Raw genomic sequence first — 6,505 nt, forward strand, 5'->3', positions numbered from 1 at the left:
TTACAAACTTACAGCCAAAATTGTCTGAAATGCAAAGAACATATTTTCCTACTTCATCACTGTGCAACTGGTTTATATCTTTCAGAAATTCTGCACTTCTAATTTTTTTGTGTTTTTTTTTTTTTCTTAATCTTTACTGCAGACTGAAAAATTGCCATTTGTAATTCTGGAAATGCTCATCAACTATCTAATCAGTGAGATTCATTTCTTCTTGTTAAGTTCTTCATGTTCTTAGTATGTGATTGTAATAATTTCAGCACTATCAGCTATGTCTAGTCTTTCTTTCATAATAGTTCTTTAAAATGTTTTAGGGCCATTTTTTCTAAAGGTAAGTCAATTTTCCTTATTTACCTTTATTTGCCAAAGTTTATTATTACACTTGCAGAAAAAAGAAAAATACATTCATAAACTCTCCTGTAAAGGTACTATCAGACTCCTCAATGCATTTGTACTACATTTAGTTGGAGCACATATTCATTCCTAGTAAAAAGGAGAATTAGCATTCCTTCAATTACTTATTTTTTTAATAATTAAAATTCTTTCCATTATGTTTAGTTATTAGGGCATTTTGCCACAGTGTGTTTCAGCTATAAATATGCTCTTTCCTGTTAGAAATGACACTAATTTTGCAGTTAGTTATCAAAGAAATTTTTTCCCAAATTTATTACAGTATACATAGATTTACAGAATTAGATCATAAATTTATATTGCTATCTTAAAAAAACATAGGATGACACATGCATTTTTCCAGACACAGTATATTAACAGATGTGTTATTTTTTGTAAGCAAAAAAAGAAAAATCTTCTCCATTTATCTGTTTATGCCTGTGATTGATAAATACATTCCTTTTATTGCATAATCATCTTCCTGAGACATTGACAAGAACATTTTCTGATTTCCTAATGAGAGAGACAAGACACTGAAAATATGGAACTGTTGTTCCCCAAAGTTATGCTATATTCACAAAGTGACATTGAAGGCTAAAATATCATTACCAACTCCTCACAAGTGCAAAACTGAGGAAGACAGTCAACTTTGAAGAATGAAGAGACTACTGCAGTGAAAGTTTAGCGTGGACTGTTTATCATTTCAGTATTGGGTCATCTGTCTCAGTTTTCCATCTTTCTCTTTCACAGTTGATTAGTGATATGCTGATGATTCATGGTAACAATTCTTTTGCTCAAAGCAAGGAAAGCTCTGTCATTCCAGGACAAAAAAAATAAAAAAATAAAAAAAATTAACACACAGCAAAACTCTTCTGCACTTCTGAGACTCTGCTCCTCTCTTTGATGTAGTTCATCACTGGCATTATGCTCAGTTGTGTCTCTGCCCAGTTACTGATTTCATTTTGAGGAGTAGCCTCCTTTAATCACAAATCATATTATTGGTTCCTATGTGCCTGTTTGTCTTCATGTTTTACCCTTCTAAATCTCCATTCTCAAAACGGAGAGTGAACCTCTACTATACTTCCATGAAGTGGCCTCTTTTAGTTGATAATTCTTGTCTTGATTTTTTTCCAATCTTCATTTTAGTCCAGTTTCATGTTTGTGCATTGTCTGACTTTGAGTTCTGTCCTTCATTATCTCTAGCAAAAAGAGAACAGATTGCTTTTTGACTGAATATTTTCCCTATAAAAATTCACTTTTTTTCTTACTGATAAACTCAGTAAGAGAAAAGGTACAGAGAAGAGAGAAAAATATCATATACACTCTTTGACATTTTAAATGGGGAATTTTTTATCCTCATTCAAATATTGTCTTTTGCAGAAACTTTTTATGTGTTATGAAGAGGGGGTAAGATAGTTTTTTCATCCAGTACTCTAGCAAAGAAACTAGTTGCTGTATAGGTGATGGCCATCTCCAATATTGATATTAAATTGTTGATATTAACAATGATTATCTCATATCTGAACTGAAGTCTAACTCATAAAGCTCTGTTTAAATGAGCATCTATGGCCTTCTGTATTTTTCAGGAAAAGTTTTGGTGCACATATGGATAGAATGGTAATAATACATACTATTTTGAATGACAATGAAAGTATGAATCTATGAAAGGTTTTGAAAGGAAAATATTCTGAAACCTTCACTGCAGTGTATGGAGAAAGATTTTGTTGAGAAATGCAAGAAGGTCAAAATACTTGATATTTTAAAATTCCTAATAAAACTTTGAAACCTCTTAATGTGTGATCTCAGGATTCTCAGATCCTAATGAGTGAAGCATCAAATGCAATTCAAAAATAATTACGAAAAATAACACAGGCATCATGTCCCTCCTGATGTATTCAATGATAAACTGGCAAATGTCACAGAAAGTTGCTACCACGTTATTGTTATGATAACTTACTGCTCTTGAATCATCACCATGCCAATGAGTCAAGGGATATGGCAGCATTTCAATATATAGTTTAATGTAAAATGAGAACTTTACAGAGAAGTCAGCTTTCCTCCTTCTGAGGCATGTGATGTTAGTGGTAAATATCTAAAGAGTAGGTGACATGTTTGGAGAAGACTTGAAGTGTGAGCTAGCCAACAATTTTTCATCAAGGTTGTTTTCATTTAAACTGAAAGTGTCATTTCCATTGAACTGAATTTTCCAGTGGTTATTTTCAGTTCTATACTTTTTTTTTTTTACAGAGAAGAGAGGTACAAATACATATTATATCTTGCAGCATTTCAGCCTTTGGGGAAAGACTCAAAGATGACAAACCATCCTAATTGGGCATCAACAAAAAAAAAAAGCAGGACAAAAAAGACTACTCATTTAGCTTCTTTGTAACCCCAGATGAAGACTAATAATTTCTTTTATGGAAAAGAAAACTAAGCTGTACTTTCTGGGAAGGGAGACAACTAGTAAGCCAAAACTCTCTGTGAACAGATTTTTCAGAAGGCTCTTTCTGTTGAAGTGAATAACTAAACGTAATGTTTAGGGCTGGGAGGGAGGATTGTTTATTTTACTTTTTACCCCAACTCAGAAGGAAAACATTTTCCAAATTACTTTTTAAGCCCAGTGAATTTATATTTTCCAAGCAGAGCTATCTAGGATTACTTAGATTTCTGACCAGGTGCAAACATACATCATATATTTATATGAAGTTTTACTAGAGGAAGGTTTGTATGGTTCAGTAAAATCAGATCCATTTCTTCATGCTCCCAGAAATCATTATCTATCCACACAAGAGGCTGCTCTCCATTCTCTCTGCTCAACCCACCCTGCTCTACACCAAGGAGTTCCTCATCCTGCCTAATAGTGGCCTCGGCCCCATTCCCAAGTTTCCTAATCCTACTAGTATTTTGCAGGCATTTCAAATATGTCCTTTACTGATAAGGAATGTGTTCTTATTCACTCTTTTTGTTTTCTCAGTGAAAGCCAATAGTTAGGTGGAAGTTCAGAAATGAGTTTGTGGTTTAGTGGCATTCTGAAATAAACATTTAAACATCTTTTGTAATTTACTGTTCTTCATATACAGACACTACTTCAGCATTTCACATAGTGTCAAATTTTTATTCTATGTGTGTAATTCATATGTAGGTATTTTACATTGTGTATGAAATCAGTTTCTCGTCTGGTCCCCAGCTGGAAGACTTCTTATTTTGACAGATACCCTGTTTTAAAAGATCATCTTTTTTACAAAAGAACTAACAACGAGGTGAACGCTGAGCAGAGCTGGTGCAGCAGATTGGGCTTAAATAAGAGGATGTTGCTATGTTTTTTCACAAATAACTTTTTGTGTTATACCAACTGAAGCATGAGATCAAATGTAGCTGTGATTGCTTGTCAATGAAAAGAACAAAGATTGCAAGCTGCCAGAACCAGGCTACTATACAGTTATCAACTTTCAGTTATTTTAGCACAAAAATGTTATTTACTTAGTTTTTAATACATGCTCACTGTGATTGAAGAAATTTAATAAAATTTGGAATAGAAATGCTATTTCTTCAGTTGCTAGCCAAGAAGTCTTGAAAGATGTGGAGCTTTTGGAGAGGGTCCAGAGGAGGGCCATGAAGATGATCAGAGGACTTCAGCATCTCTGCTATGAAAATAGACTGAAGGAACTGGGCTTGCTCAGTCTGGAAAAAAAAAAAAATAAAAGGTGCAGGAAGAACTCATTGCTGCCTTCCATTATTTAAAGAAAGTTTATAAACCTGAAGGAAATCAGCTTTTTACACTGGTAGATAGTGCTAGGACAAGGGGGAATGGTTTTAAACTAAAGGAATGGAGATTTAGATTTGATGTCAGGAGGAATTTTTTACTGAGAGAGCGGTGAGTTGTTGGAACAGGTTGTCCAATGAGGTTGTGGGCACCCCTTCCACTAGAGATATTTAAGGCCAGGTTGGATGGGGCTCTGGGCAATATGATCTAGTACTTGATTTAGCAGCTGGCCCATGGCAGGGGGCCTGGAAACTGATGATCCTTGAGGCCCCTTCCAAACTAAGCCATTCTATGATTCTAAGTCAGTAAAAAAGCTTTATCATAACATGTACTTCCTCAGAGCTGGGACAGACCTAATATTAACCCAATGGATAGCTGATAAGTTGTTCAGCTGTATCCTGGCCTTCAGTGTGTTAATTCAGTGTTGCCAGCTACCTTACCTGCTGTAAGGTACCTTACCCTATTCATATATCACAAATATCATATATATTTGTACAGATCAAACCCTTCCACCTGGATACTACCATCTATATCAGAACCAGCCATTCCAGTTCAGTGTTAGAGGATGTTACTGCCACATTTTATAAGCTCCAAATGCATTATAAAATGGAGGATTATAAATTTATCATATACTAATAAGTATGCTAACTTAGAAAAACAAGTTAATGTTCATTATTGTGTCTTTACCACTGTGGGCCTCAATACATGCAGATAGCTGCTTCAGTGCACAAAAATAAATGCTATGTCTTGAATCTTTTATGGAAATATACATTTTTCCTTCGGTGTTTTATGTCATAATAGCATCTTCAGGGAATCTGTGATTCTTACAGATTCTAGTCATTCTTAGGTTAAATCTTAGAAAGCTTCACAAAATGTTGTAAACTAATGAATACACTCTTGAATAAGGCAAAACAAAACAAACATTGGCTTTTACAAGAAGTGTGGATATATTCAGGTGAAAATTATGCTCGCTGCTGTCAGAGTTTGACGTATCGGAGCCCCCAAAGCAATCATGTACATGACTGAACAAAGGAATTCTGACTTAATTCTGTGAAAATAACAGTTTAATAAATTATAAATTGTACAGTGAGTCATAGCACATGGGTTTTAGCTGCCTTTGGTTTCCATATGTATAGCAACTGATGTTAAAAATATTCAGATAAGATATGTAAAGATTCTTTATGGGTAAAAAAACCACCAGTTTTCTAAGAACTAAAGGATGAATGCGTTATCAGGTAGGTTTATGTCTTCTTAGCAAATTACCTCTTAATCCATCTTTGCTGATACCACTATAATCATATTAGCTTTCCCAGTCACTTTCCAAGAAGAAAACAGCTTCAAACAGAGATCTGTGTTTAAAGTGCTTTTCTCCATTTGTCTGGCAAGAAAAAAAAGAGATACAAAAAAACATTTTGTGAAGTCTTTCCTTCATGCACTGTATTTGTAACATCAAGGCAGTCTATAATTAGAGAGTGCAGAGACCAGTGACTAATTCATACAAAGATACCAAGCAAGCAGCTGAAGTGTTTTCATTATTTTTACAAGTAGACAGAAATATCAGACATCCCGAAGCTATTCCTCAGACTGCAAATATTGGCATACTCTGCTCAAATACAACCACAGAGAAAAACTACGAAAGAAAAACACAAACTGCAGATGCCGTATCTTCTCCTACATTACTTACAGTGCATATCTTCACACCTAGCATGACTGTACTTGCAATATATAAATCCTCTGTCATCTCTGCAGTGAGTCATTTATGCTTGTGACCATTAACAAAAAGATACCAATCTTAAATTGGTCTACTGTTAGCTTTGCTGCCTTCTCCCACTCCTTTCATATTTTTGTTTCGTGCAAGACCTTTTTGATATCATAGAACCTTGACTGAATGTAGTAGGATATAATAAACAGCTGTCATTATTATTTAAGACCTGAAATAACAGCTTTTCCAATGCCTTCACTCTTACTTTCACCTTTAAACCAAGCATCATCTGCAGTACTAAATATTTGGTCACTGGACTGTCACCTCCTTCCTGGTAAACACAGAGTTTGAGTAAATATTGTGCAGTTGCAGAAAATGTGTGGATATTTTGGCTGATCAAGTGGGAGGGAGGGACAGCTGGCTAGGAGGAACTGTCCAAAATTCGTTAACAAAAAAAAAATTACACATTATTTGTGTACACAATATTTTCCCAGCAAAACTGGGACAGCTAGTGTGTATTGCCGTTTATGTGTATCTAAGTGGACTATTATTTTCTACATAGATACATCATATCTATCACATTTTGAAAGTTTTGCACTTTGGTGAAATCCAGTTCAGTGCCAGGCATTAGTTATAGGATCAAAGAGCCTTTG

The 6,505-nt window shown here is 34.7% G+C and overlaps 1 long non-coding RNA gene across 1 annotated transcript; it reads right to left on the reverse strand.

Annotated features, from left to right (window-relative positions):
• Positions 1-717: 717 nt before the first annotated feature.
• LOC128073420 (uncharacterized) lies at positions 718-6,129 on the reverse strand. The gene is made up of 3 exons (XR_008202708.1): positions 5,835-6,129; positions 5,414-5,528; positions 718-4,068 (listed from the first exon to the last, which is right to left on the reverse strand). It is a non-coding gene; the product is annotated as an uncharacterized LOC128073420 (long non-coding RNA).
• Positions 6,130-6,505: the final 376 nt, after the last annotated feature.

The sequence above is a fragment of the Tympanuchus pallidicinctus genome, unplaced genomic scaffold, assembly GCF_026119805.1.
Source record: "Tympanuchus pallidicinctus isolate F22 unplaced genomic scaffold, pur_lepc_1.0 scaffold8, whole genome shotgun sequence".
In the NCBI taxonomy this organism is placed as follows: domain Eukaryota; kingdom Metazoa; phylum Chordata; class Aves; order Galliformes; family Phasianidae; genus Tympanuchus; species Tympanuchus pallidicinctus.